The sequence below is a fragment of the Artemia sp. Qi Xiang Cuo genome, chromosome 13, assembly GCF_049724085.1.
Source record: "Artemia sp. Qi Xiang Cuo chromosome 13, ASM4972408v1, whole genome shotgun sequence".
Taxonomy (NCBI): Eukaryota; Metazoa; Arthropoda; class Branchiopoda; order Anostraca; family Artemiidae; genus Artemia; species Artemia sp. Qi Xiang Cuo.
The window spans coordinates 27,929,936-27,944,576 of NC_142806.1; the positions used below are offsets into that span (position 1 = coordinate 27,929,936).

Below are 14,641 nucleotides of genomic sequence, written 5' to 3' on the forward strand. Positions count from 1 at the left end.
ACTAACATATCTATATATTCTCATTTTGTGTTTCGACGATATTAAATGTGATATTTTTAAGTATATTTCATTTCAATTTAAGACATATAAAAAAAAGTTGAAAAAATTTCAGTTCAAAAAAAGGTTAAAAAAAATCAAACTTAAAACATAATTTTAAAAATTTGGGGAGGGGCCAAAAAGTTTGGGGGAGGGGGGGTATTAGGGGTCCTTGGAGTTTGGGGTCCTCGATGGTTTGGTTCTTTGGTGGTTCAAATCCATAAGCACCTCACTACTTAATTTCTAAGGAATGTACTGGATTTCTAAGGAATGTTCTGGGTTTCTATATTTAAATTCTTTTCTTTGTGCCTACGACTTTATTTGTTTCAACTTTATGCATACTCCAATACCAAACAATATTTTATATTAGCCACACACCTCACTTGGTACTCGCGTATTATAGCGACCATAGCCAAGAAGTGAAGCTAGGTATATCGAATCAATCGACTTGTGAAAGGTTGAATATATTCTAATTATATTCCGACATTTATATAATGTGGCGTGGGAGTCGTAATTCCCTTATACTTACCTTTAGTTGGTAAGCAATTTTAACCCTTCGAGTGTACTTGAATCAAATGACTTCTGAAGGCTGAATGCGTCTTAATATCTTTGCTCAGGTGTGAATTATGCAAATTAGATAGCTTTTGATACCAATATTGTATATCAATATGATAATAGTATAACCGGTTCGGTTGGTGTGTATAATGTAAGTTCCAAATGTACGTTCCAAATTGTATGCATACACACTACTTGTGGGTACATTTTTTTTTTTAGACCAAGGCACTTCATATAGAAGGAATTGTCGTCCAAACTTATAAAAGGGCTCATTTGATTTGAAGTTACATTTAACAGTCTAAAATAACTGGAGGGCAACCAGCCTCCCCCCCCCCCCGCCACACGCCTATCATTTTTTAAATAAATTCAATGAAAATTTTGAGATAGCCATTTTAATAAGTGTAGTTGAAAGGTCAGTAATTTTGTTTTTAATATTACAACCCCGCCCAAAGCCCTCGGGGCAAGGGTTGTAATTGATACCCCGTGGGTATGCATGGTTCTTATGAAAAGGGTGGTCATATAGACTTCAGAGGGGGTTAATTGGATTGGAAATCAGAAGCTCTAGTGAATAGACAAAAGTGATTGAAGAGCTACCAGCCCACCTCCCTCCTTGCCCATCATTTGTCCAAACACATCCAATCAAAACTCTGAGATAGCCGTTTTCAAAACATAATTGAAAGGTCCGGTAATTGTGTCTTTGGGATTACACCTCCTTCTCCACACTTGAGGATTACAATCTTCCCCCCATCCCTCAGAGCAAGGGCTATAAACTATACTAGTTGCCCATTGTTAACTCTTAAGGTTTTTCTGGAAAGGGTGGTCATATATTCTTCGAAGAAGGCTCATTCAGGGTAAAATCAAAAACTCTGACTCCTCTTTTCAAAATCAAGAGTTATCAGACGACAACCAGACCCCTCCGCCCTCGTCGTTTTTCTCCAAATTCTTCTGACCGAAATTTGGAGATAGCCATATATGAGTATAAAATTCGAATGTGGTTCATTCGATTGGAAATCAGAAGTCCTAGTTTCCTCTTTAAAAGTCAAAATTGATAGGAGGGCAACTAGCCCCCCCCCCCATGTCTTCTTTTTCCCAAATGCATTTGATAGAGATTTTGAGATTGCCATTTTTTTTTCATTTAGTCTATAAACATCATATGACCAGGTTTTTGGGGCTGAACCACCACTCCCCTCCTCCCGAACCCAGAACTTTTGATTATGACCTTCTGAAATTATTTCCTTCGAAGAAAATTATCTTCCAGAAAGGTACTTTAAGAATTCCTTTTCAGGATCTTAAGGGAAATTGGGTACTTTCAACTATCAATTACTCTAGTACAACCATTGTCCTGCACAGTGACAAGAATGGCTATATAAAATGAATTGGTTGAGAATCTAAGATATTACAAGAAATTTTTCCCCTACAAAGAAGACAAATTCATTTAATATTTTGCAAGTTTGTCAAATAGTAAACACGCCAGATTATTTACATGAATAAAGGCTGTAAAAAGTAAAAAAGAAGCAACACAAACAAACATATAGGAATATTAAAAGAACTAAAAGCTAGAAATAGGAAAATAAGTTTAAATGTTCAAAATTAAATGTTCTTTGCAAACATAATTTGCCTGCTCCGAAAACAACAATCATTGATTTATTTGTCGATTTTTTTAATGCACATTTTATAAACTATAATTATTATAGTATGTAATGAATTGTATTTAGACCAATTTAACATTTTTAGCACTATTTTATATACTTTGGTTGTTTAATTAAAATTAAATGTGTTAAATTTTCTACTATTATTCTAATTTGAGTTAATCATGTTGTTTTTCTTCTTTTTTAATTACTGTTTTCTTTCTTTTTTATTAATTTCTTAATATTAGATTTGCTTACTATTTTGTTTTAAGGAGCAGCTTGATAAATACTAAAAGTTGGTATAACAAATTTTATAAATATGTAAATTTACCTTGTATTTTGCTACGTTTTCCTTTATAGGTTTCTTGGAATTCAGAAACAAGGCTTGCAGAAGAATGGCTCTTCGTTTTACCTTTGGCGTTTTTGCTTTTGGCTATGCTTCATATTATGTTTCAACTGAAGATTCGTGTCTTAAAGTCGGTTTAGATTGTTAGTTGACAATAAATAGTAAATTTTAGTGCTTTCATATTCTATAAGCCCACAGTTTCACGAAATGAATAGTGTTCTTTGGAACCACTGCAAAAATTGTTAAGGAGGCCAATTACTAATGCCAGTTTATACACCCTTAACTGGTCGGGTGGGGTAAAAAATTACCCCTCGTACTTTTGTTTTTGAGATCTCTCAATAACCCCTGGGGCTACGCCATCGTGGTTGTGTGCAATCTTCAAGAACCCCACGGAGAATCTTTGGTGGGGAACTCAACCTACTACGTCCGTCCAAAGGGGATGTTAGGGGGGTCTGGCGTAGTTTTTTACCCCACCGGACCACTTACTTAACAAAAAAACGGGAAACTGTCCGGGCTAAATATTTTGAAAAACGGTTGTTAGATAGTCTGAATAGCATTCTATAGGGAGACTATTGTTGCACTACATCCATCATTTATCTATACCAATACTGAAGGTCTTGCAACCTTTTTAGTTGTAAATTTAGCGTTTCTGCTGTTCCAAAAGTATTTCTTGCCAAGAAGTTGACTATTTTTACCCTCCTTTCCCTTTCCCTTTCATTTCTTACTTTTCTAGGAAGTCTTTGAAGAAGACTTAAATACTTTTCTTTTTCCTTTCTTTTCGTAGAAGTCTTGCTTTTCTAGGAAGTGCTTTGATTACATAATGCAGCAAGAACTTAACCCCGTCTGAGTATTTGACAATCGACTAAATGCTCGTTCCCTTCAGGAGTCGATGTGTGTTCAGAATGTACTATCCCTTCGAAGCCAGCCAAGTACGGACTGAAAATACATTGCCTGACTGATGCCCGCACCTACTACTTATCCAATGCCTACATTTATCGTGGCAAAACCACCGAGATGGTAGGCACACAGTCGATGTCTATTCCTACCTGTACCGTTTTGACTCTGGTTGTGTCGGTCTTGAACATAAACAGAGACATAACCAAGGACAACTGGTACTCCTCGATTGAGTTAGTTGACGAGCTGAACAGGCAGGATACTACCTACGTTGGAACTCTCAGGAAGAACAAGCGTGAGCTCTCAGCAGTGTTTCTTCCGGAAAGAAATTGTGAGGCTGGTTCTTCAATCTTCTGCTTTACTCAGAAGAAGACTTTTGTATTATGTGTGCATAAGAAGAGCAAAGAAGTAGCTTTGGTCTCTTCAATGTACAACACAAACAGGATAGATGCAAACTCAGGCAAGCCGGAGGTATACAAGTTTTACAACGCAAATAAATCTGGTGTTGACAGTTTAGATCAAAAATGTACCAACTACACTACCAGCCGTCGCTGTCAGCGCTGGCCACTTGCAACGCTTGATATTAAAAAGGCGTAAACACAGGAGTACTTGTCAACACAATAAGAAGTCAAGAAAAGGTGATCTAGCGCTGACAAATCTTCACAAAGTTGGGACTATCCCTTACGAAGCCTTATTTGATGGTTAGAGTGTACATCAACTCCCTTCCTCGAGAACTTCGAAATTTAGGGTTTAATATTGTTGGAATTGAGTCTACAGGTAGTTCAGACACTGAACTTTCACATTCTGGGTTCATAAATCAGCGCTGATGTTTTTGTCCTCTTTCGGGTGACCGGAACACGACTAGGGTCTAGAGCATCTGCAAAAGGGGGTGCTGCAAGGACCACCTCAACGAAGTTTGCCCAGAAGTATCTAGTTGATTTATTTTTACTACTACTACTAACAACTCACCGCAGCACCAAGCCGCCTAAGGCCAACACAGCTACGCACGCTCCTCCTCCACCCCAATCTATTCAATGCCTCCCTTCTTACACCCGCCCACGAAGTTCCCATTTCCTTTAAATCTTTCTTTATGACGTCCTCCCACCCCAGACGGGGATGACCTGCTTTTCGTTTAGCCGTAGATGGTTGGCCGAAAAGAACAATCTTCGGCAATCTGTCATTTTTCATCCGCACAACGTGCCCTAACCACCTCAACCTTTCTTTCATTATAGCCCTAGAGAGCGGTATTGAACCACATTTTTCATATAGCAATTTGTTTGAAATACGTTCAGTCAGCCGGGTTCTCAGAACAATCTTTATGCAATTTCTCTGGAAAACATCTAGTAAATCTTCATCCGATTTTCGGAGCGTCTTTGCTTCAGAGCCATATTCGACCACTGTCATCACTGTTGCTTCTAATATTCTAATCTTGGTTTGCAGACTTATCTTCTTTTCTTCCAGACTTTTTTTAACTGTGAAAAAACACCGTGAGCCTTGGCTATTCTATTTTTAACATCTTCACTGCTCACACCATCTTTACTAATAATACTACCAAGGTAAGTGAAGCTGCCCACCTGATCAATCTTTTGATTACCCAACATCACCTTTTCATCTTCACTTATTCTTAACCTTAGTGACTTAGTCTTCTTAGCATTAATTTTCAAACCCATTTTAGCACCCTGAACTCGCAATACCTCCAAAACTCCATTCATTTTGCTCACATTATCATATAGGATGCTTAAATCGTGAGCATAATCCAAGTCCAGGACACTTTTTCCTCTCCATTTGATTCCGTGGTCTTCCATTGCCTTTCCTGTGCTCCTTAAAACAAAGTCCATCAAAATAATCCATATAAAGGGGGATAGAACACAACCCTGCTTAACTCCTGATTTAATACAAAACCAGCTTCTAACCTCATTTCGTACCTTAACCGCAGCAGTATTATTCACTTTAATATATTTGTCTGGTATACCATATAAGGATAAAACCTTTACGAAAGCTCTTCTATCAACAGAATCGAACGCTTGCTCATAATCTATAAAACCGAGGACCAAAGGTGTTTGAACACTCAGGCACTTCTCAATTATTAGCCTAAGAGTGAAAATTTGGTCGACACATCCTCTACCTTTTCTAAAACCGCACTGCACTTCTCTTAAAACTTTGTCTACGGCATCTCTCAGTCTAAAAAGTATCATATTACTAAGTAATTTGCTACCTACAGAGACCAGACTAATGCCACGATAATTACCACGCTCGCTTTTATCACCTTTCTTATAAAGTGGATTAATTAAGGTTTTCCTAAAATCGTTAGATACTTCCCCTTTTTCAAAAATCATGTTAATAATCTTCAGTAACTTATTTCAAACCTCAGAGCCACAATATTTAAGAAACTCATTTACCACCCTATCAGCACCTTTTTTATTATTCTTTAATCCTTTTAGTACTGTTGCTAATTCCTCCTCACAAAACAAATCTTCTTTCACATCCAAGGTATCACAAACTTTTTAATTTTCCTCTATATTTTTTCCTGCAACTCTATCTCGGTTAAGGAAATTCTCAAAATGTTCGGCTCATCTCTTTAGTTTTTTCCTTGTCGCTAATTGAGGCCCCATTCCTATCTTTAACTGGGCCAAGTCCGGATTGACTCCTCCCTCTCAATTTTTTAACATGCCAGTACAATATTTTACTATTATGCCGTCTAGCTGCATCTTCCAGATCCTCAGCAATTTTATCGATGGCCTCTAATTCACACCTCCTTAGTTTATATTTTAATGCTTTCTCCACTTTCTTTACATTGCTTTTGTTTTCATATGATCTATCCCTCAGATAATTCTTGTACAAGTCCTTTCTCCTTTCTATTAAACATAAAGCTTTTTCACTAATATTCTTAGCTGCAGTCCTAGCTTTCTTCCCTAAGACACCTTCATCAACTTCAAAAACTATTTTTCTAAAATTGTTCCAACCATCTTCCACATTATCAAATTTTAAACTCTCAAGTTTAGTATTCAACTGTTCCAGGAAATTTTCTCTTAAATTCTTATCCTGGAGTCTACCAACATCATAACTTCCCGGGAGGTAGTTACCCTTCCGATATTTCAGCTTTAAATTAACCCTTGACACTACTAGATGGTGATCTTTACTTTTATCATCAATAACGGCAATCCTATATAACCTAGTATCTTGTATTGATCTTGCCAGTCTCCGGTTTATAATAGTAAAATCAATAAGGTTTTCTGGTATGCGGACAAATAAACAACATATTAGAGTATGGGCAATTGTGTGACAAAAGACCGTGCGGGTTACTTCTATATTGCTATACTTACAAAACTACAAAAGTATGTATTCATTACTATTTTCTTTTCCTACATCAAGTTTTTCAACGCTAGGGTACCATCTATCCCTATTTCTACCGACCTGAGCGTTAAAATCTCCCAGTAATAACATCATATTTCTACCTGGGACCTTGTCTATTTGCTCCTGTAACTGTAAGTACAATTCATCTGAGTCACTAGTATCTCCGTCAGTCGGTTCTACAGGGGCGTATACAACTATATCTGATACCCTGAACTTTCTAGTCATAAAATGAGCAATTAGTATTCTATTATTAATACCTTCCAAGCCTAAACAAGACTTAGCAGCTTCCTTGTTCATCATGAGCCCTACTCCCTGTCTATGTATCCCATCCTTCCTGCCTGAGTAAACAAATTCTATATCACCTAATTTCATACTTCCTACCCCTGAGATATGAGTTTCTGAAACTCCTAATAAATCCAGTTCGAATCGTCTGAATTCGTCAGTCAAAATTTTGATACGATAGTCATTTTTTAATGTCGTAACATTCCAATTTTCATGTTCTTTAAATCGATGAAAATATTCCGGCCTCAGAAAAAGCAATGATCCCAGATACCAGGGCAGGAGGGGGATCACATATCTTCTCTACACCAAAGTGCTTAAGCTGGCTTAGAACCAGACAGCAAGAAGTCCCTGGGACCTCCATGAATGGAGGCTACGTGCAATCCTGGGCCCATCTTGGTCACAACATGGTTTTCAGCACTTGGCGATGCTCTTCTATCAACAAGAGTCGAAACCCAGCACAGACAGTCTCAAGCACAGTTTATAGAATTAGCAGTATGATCATTCTCTATCTCTCCCATTATAAAAACCCGGACAGGGGTGCGAGTGCTCCGGAGAACGTTTTTGCAGATAGAAACATAGGCGTTATCAGATCTTTTTGCGGGTAGACAAGTCAGATTTCTCTTGGACACAAAACAAGTGGAAACCCGCTATTACGAATAATGCACTTGGTAACCATTTCTCAGTGATTGACGATAACAGACTAATCCGCTAAGGCAGAAACAAGTGGGAGGAGCTTTTTGTTCGCACCGAGACCGAAGACCAGAAATTATCTGCGATAAGCTTACTGTCTATAAACTATGGTCTCAAGCCTATTACCTCCGACTCATTATATCTTCATGCCTACAAATATTATGCTACTACGGAGAGGCAACCCATAATAGATAAATTAGCTAGGAAGAGGTTTTTCAGCCCAAAGACGCCCATCAAAACATGCCAAGCCTAGAAGAATTGTCCATTAGTCAGAATCCCGTGCGAATGCTGTGTCGTTTACTAGGCTATAATTTCCTCGAGGGGCGCCACTCCTAAAGTGGGAATAGAGTTGACCGCAAGGTCCCCAGTCTTGCAGGTACCCCGAAAAGGTCGAGGCAGCCCTTTGCAGAGGTCGCTGTCCATAGATCTGGATCTTACGCCCTGCCGCAGTTGTCCTCCTATAGAGGATCCTCCCGCGATGGTGTTCTGCATCACCATGCAATTTCACCCATTGCTCGGAGAAGGTTTGTAACTCATGGGACTTGTGGGCAAACCAGTGGGCCCTTTTGAGTTTACATTTGAGGGGCCTTCTTCCTCCTTTGCCTGTATTTATGGTTCCGGGTGAGGTTGTCCCAGATTTTATGAAGGGGGATACCCACAGGGATAAGGTCCCCCTTGGTCCTTGCTTACTATGGAGGTACCCTACATATCTGTAGGGCGTTCCCCTATCGCCACCTGGGGACACGCTGAATGGCCTGAGGGAGGCCAGTTATTTTTGCAGATATCACATTGAAATCTATCTTTTGTCCCATTTTGAGAGTCAAAGCAACAATCAAGATGATGCTTGTTCTTGAGTTGTGAACAGTAAAACTGACATTGCCTAATTTCTATTCTGTCATGAGCTTTCGCGTGGTTTAGCAACAAAAGACAAAGAGAAAAGGATTCATAAAGGATTCTGCCTAAATAATAGGCAGACGTAATCTTGGACAACTTTGATTCAAGACAAAGATTTTTACACAGAGTAGTTGTGTTTAAATAGGCTAGGCTGTAAGGCAAGGAGTAACTTTTGTCTTAGTGTAAATGTTGAAAACAAAGTTTAATAGTCAAAACAAATCACTTCAGTTTCTCTATAAGACAACAGGAATATAGTTAATTTTACCAATATTCTGCTTCCAGCTACATATAGTTCCATTTTCCAACTTATGAAAGACTTCTGTCAGTACAGGGCGAAACCGGACACCACGAAAAGTGTCCGGAATCGCCCCCAAACTTTCAAAGAAAGTTTAGAAGCGAAAGAAAATGAGACAACGAAACTTATAAAGAATACGGGTACAAATTGAAAGATATGTGTTTAAAGTGGCTAGAGTTAGAAAACTATAGAATGTTAGAAGACCCGGAAGAAATAAAAGAAAAGATAAAGGAAAATAATAGATATTACAGTAATGGAACAATTTTTAGAAAATACCCACAGAGAGTTGAAAATATATTTGAAGGAAAAGAACCCAAAAACAAGCGAAGAAATGGCGGAAATGGCAAATAGGTGGACCAAAATAAGAGAAGAAATTGAGGAGACAGACATGTTTCAAAATAAAAAGTATAACAAAAATAGGCACTATAACACAGCGCAAGGAGAATTAACTTGCTATAACTGTGGTACCACGGAGCATTTTACAAGAAACTGCCCCAATACATATGACCAAAAACCACATAAAACGACACCCTGGGCCATGACCCATAATAGGGAAAAAAATTACGCATTTGCAGAGTCGCATAAGATATACGGAAAATTGAACGGGAAATTAGTTGAAATTGCAATTGATTCTTGCAGTGATCAAGCTTATGTGTGAACTGACCTAATTAATAGAACAGAGATAGACCATAAAAATAAAAGTACAACATTATTTTATTATGGAGACAAGCACCCATGCCCGTCTGCTTGGGTAAGAATAGAAATTGCAAAGAAGGATGGTACGGTCCAGAGAAAAACGATAAAAGTAGGCTTAGTACCTACGCTAGCAGTGGATGTTTTAGTAGGAGGAGACTTTGGAGATATCGGAAATCTCCTGTCGTTAAAAGCGACTTCTTTAACAGTGGGAAAATTACAAAATGATACTACGACGGAAAAATATGCTACTTCGTTGACAAGGAGGGGAGGTGGACTGGCCCATAAAACAAATTGGGAGGCAGTGCCACCCTGTCGGAAAAACGAAATACTTGATACGCGGGTTCAAAATTTTGATAATCCACAAAAATGGGATGCGGAAGTAGATAGACAAGATAATATTGAAAACAAGACGCGCGATATAAGCCAGCATCCCTTTCCATTATGAAGCCGTAATAGGCATTTTTTGCCATTATAATACAGATCATTGCGAATTATGGATGAATCAGTGTTTTGACAAGACGACGTCGAAGATAAAGCCAAAGAGCCAAGGCCTTAAACTGATAGAAAAAAGTCAAGTTTTTGTAAATGATCTTTTATATATAATGGAGTTCTTAAATTTAGAATTACAGCCAAATTCATATTTGTAAATTAATTTATAATTATCTTAATGGTCAATTATCTAAAATGGTTGGTCATTTCATCTTATTTGACATGACTCTACAGAAATAATAGGTACATATCATTTTTAACTCTGTTGAATAAGCAGAAGTATTTTTTATTTGTGGGGGTTATGAAAGTATGCCAGCAATAGTGGTTTACTGGTATAAAAAAAATTGCTGGTATCTACAAACAACTTCGTCACATACGGTGCAATGAGAAGTTTGCCAGGAATCTGATTTGTAAGGAAAGGGAAATCCCTTCGTATGTTCTACTTTCGAGGGTTGCCTAAAAACGACAAATAACAACGACAATTAAAATTAATTTGACTAAATTGATACTCTTATCGGTACCACGACGAAAAAGGTTAACAAATTCAATCACTTTTACTGTATTAATATTTCATACAAAAATATAAGGTATATCGTTACTGTGACCAGTTAAAGGTCTTACTTGACACTTTCACATCTTTCGGAGTAATTGTCAAAAAACATTTAATTGCAGACCTCTTGAAGTAGCTGCTAACCTGTTCTCAAGGAAAGACCAGCGGGTTAACGCAAATGAGGAGGATTGAACATATATTACCCTGATTTTCATCTCTTTGAATGTAGTGATGTAGCTCAAGAGTTTTTGGCAATTATTCTATAAATTTAAAATATTAGATTAAGATATGACGTAATAGTTGCAATATTATCTAAGATGCTTTGAAGAAAAATTGCTTATCCGACAGATCGAGAAACTCTTTGTTTTTAATGGAACTTTTTTAATTTAAATTGCTCCAAAATAGTTTCGAGAGTTCATTCTTGATTTTTGAGCTGCATTTCTTGACATTTCAGGCATGTCTTGTCAACTTAACCAGAAGACCTCAAATAAAACTATTTTACGAGACCTAAGATTTCCAGTTGACAGAACTGTAGAGCTTCGGTCTATTATTGTTCGGCTCAAATTCAAAAAACTGATGAGAAGCACGTTCACATACCGTTTTCGAGTTAAAACAGCCGCAGCCTTCTTCTAAAAAAAGATAAGAAAAGTAGAAAAGCCGTAAATGAAATTTTAATGAAGTATTTCCAAGCCGCGGCATAAATCTTGGCAGCTCCCCTTTTCCAAAATTTTATGAAATTATTTACTTTGATTAAGGTAATTCTTAGCATTACGACACTTGGAGGTAATTAAAATAGTGATATAAGTGTTAATATGTACCAGTGTGAAACAATGATAAATGAAAATAAATAATAATGTGAAATCATTAAAAAAAAATCATAATAATATTTTGGAAGCGATTAAGTGCAAAACAGAACAGTATGAATAATGTAAATTTTTCTTCAATATAAAATAAAAGATAAATTATAAAGGGTTTGAAAGCTCTATTAAAGTTAGAAAAACTTACACCAAGGATACACATTTAAACCCAAATAATTAAGGCAAATACAATAACACTAATTAAAATAAAATTCCAATTAATAGTACGTATATACTATTATTATTATTACATATACTATATTATATATACTATTATAATAGTGCATATATACTATTATTTATATTCCTTTCTATTCCGCATGCTGTATTACATATAATCCGACTTGGACCAAAACGAACATCACTATTGTATTACTCTTTAAATATTGTTTATTGCGTTAAAACATGTATTCATTAACATAAACTTATTATTTATTATTAACAATATTTATTTATATTACTTAAACATTATTTATTTTAAAAAATAATTTATTACTCTGCAACGATACACATTTCTGTTTCGTATCTTAAAGTACTGCAGTAAATTTTCGCCGATTTTTAGATCTGTTTCTCATGTTGTGTGGCATGCTCATGTGCCTTATATTTTTCTTGTATTTCAATTTATCCATTGGAAGCTCAAGTACGTAAATCAAAATATTTAACAATCCTCTTGATTTCAGTACAATCATTGTCATATTCATCGTCGGTCTAAAGTATATCTGTTTCAATGTTGTAAAAAACCATTTAAAAATTTTAATGCAAGCGCCAAATTGAAATACAGTACTTCTGTAATAGTTTAATGACAATTCCATTGAATATTACTATATCCTAAATTCTGCAAATAACAAATCTATGTTAATGAATTTAGGATTTTACTTTGTATAATTCCATAAATTTCTGGGTTGTGATGCATAAACGTTGAATAACAGCTGTATATTAACTTTCTTAGATTAGAGTTCATAAATCAACAGTAAGTTAAATGCCTCAAAATAATCGTTCAATGATAAGTGAATCGACAGCAGCAAAATCGTTCACAAGTGCATCGGGACTGTCACTTGGCAATTTATCAAGGCTTCTAATGTTGATATGTGGGACGTCGTAAGTGTAAGTGCACAGGATTGTTGGGATAATACCATCTTTTTCAATTGTTTGGTTTTCTGTGGATTATAAACGAGTTGCACTTTCACTAAAATTACAATCAATCACCTAAATACAGGTCGTTTTTCATTAGCTGTGTTCCCAATATACAAAATTTTTCGTGTTCCCATTGTTCAAGTGTACCGTGTTCCTCGGACATTTGTGATGAATTTTTTTTTTTTTTTTAATGAAAGAGGTTGTGCAAGCTCAGCAGTAATATTGAGATGAGAAATATAAGGTTGAAACCAATACACACCTCTGAGAAGGAGTTCATGTAACTGAACCACCGTGTAACTGAACCACAAGCAACTGAACCACCGTGCAACTCAACCCCTGTATAACCGAACCACTGTGCAAATGAACCCTTGTGTAACTGAACCACCGGGCAACTGAACTCCATTTAACTAAACCCTCCTGCAACTAAACCCCTGTGGAACTCAACTTAACTGAACCCCCCGTGTAACTAAACCCCGTGTAACTGAACTCCCGTGCAACTGAACCACCGTGCAACTGGAACACCATGCAACTGAACCCTTGCCTAACTGAACTATCGTGCAACCGAACCACTGAACTCAGATTTTCAGTATTCTAAAAATGTTAGGCAATATCATTGGGTAAAACACAAGTTGGAATTTTTACATGCTCAACCTTTTTGGAGTTTTCTCTTTTTTAAAGTCATTATATAGACCGCCTGTCAATATTATTTATAAAAAAGCTTAGTTTTATTGTTGTAAAAGAAAAAGAAGATTCGATGTCATAAACCATTAAATCTGATTTGTTTCTCTTTTTTTTCAGATGAATCAGATCTTTCTGGACGTTATGCAATAAACATATGTGTTGAAAATATTTGATCTTTGTGAATCTAGATAACGAATTTTGATAAGTTTCTTTGAGGAGATTGCAGCTAAAAAGGACATGGGAGGGGGACTGGTTGCACTCCAGCCTTTTTTTCAACATGCCCTGAAAGTTTTAACTTCATACCCTCAAGTTTATACCCTTAGCTGCTCTTGACATATTGCAGATCCAGCGTCTTTTAAAACTGGATGCACATAGTACCTCTTGATTTAGTTGAAGATGCCCCTAAATATTTACCGAACAATATGACGGCTGATACCATCAGCCATTGTAAATATTACTGGTATTTCCTTTTCTCAACCAATAAAGGAAAAAATGCTCTTCGATTGTGTTTGGTATTCTTCTTGACATTTCCCTAAGGTTTGACTTAATGCTGCATGCTTTTTTTTATTCATAGGATCAAACATACCCTCTTTTCTTGATAAAAAAAAACCTTATATGTTAACAATAGGCAACTTGTATAACTTACAGCCCTTGCACCAGAGGCTGAGGGCTGTGAACAATAGATATTTAACTATGGCATAGTTACTGTTACTATGGCATAGTTACTCAAAATTTAGATTGGATGCATTTGGGGAAAAAATAGGGTGGGGTGGAAGCCCTCTGATCACTCTTAACTCTGAAAAGTGCACTGGAACTTTTGTTTTCCAATCGAATAAGCCCCCCCCCCAAAGTTAATACAAAAATCTATTCCCCAAAAACCTTATGTGTTAGCGATGAGCAACTAGCTTAACTTACAACCCTTGCCCCAGAAGCTGCTGGTGGGGTTGCTAACCCCAAAGGCATGGTTATTTGGCCTTTAGACAGTTTTGAACAAAATGATATTTATTTTGATCGGATATATTTGGGGGGGGGAGGGGGAATGTCGGTTAAGAGGGAAAGGCGGATAGTCCTCTGATCACCTTTGATTCTTCAAAATTGAACTTTCAATCGAATGAGCCTCCTTCAAAGTTTTTACGACCATCTCTTCTATGAAAACCTTAAATTTTAACAATTGGTAACTTGCAATAACATACAGATTGCTGATACAGCTGTATCAGCAATTTTCTTGGAACAGCTGAGCGTATCAAGATGAGACTTCTT

General features: G+C 36.7%; 1 long non-coding RNA gene across 1 annotated transcript in view; it reads left to right on the forward strand.

Moving 5' to 3' along the window:
* The window catches only part of LOC148945140 (uncharacterized), a 161,270-nt gene extending 158,417 nt beyond the window's left edge, over window positions 1-2,853 (forward strand). The window contains exon 5 of the long non-coding RNA XR_016142738.1: window positions 2,580-2,853. This is a non-coding gene — a long non-coding RNA (uncharacterized LOC148945140). The remainder of the gene's footprint in view (window positions 1-2,579) is intronic.
* Window positions 2,854-14,641: the final 11,788 nt, after the last annotated feature.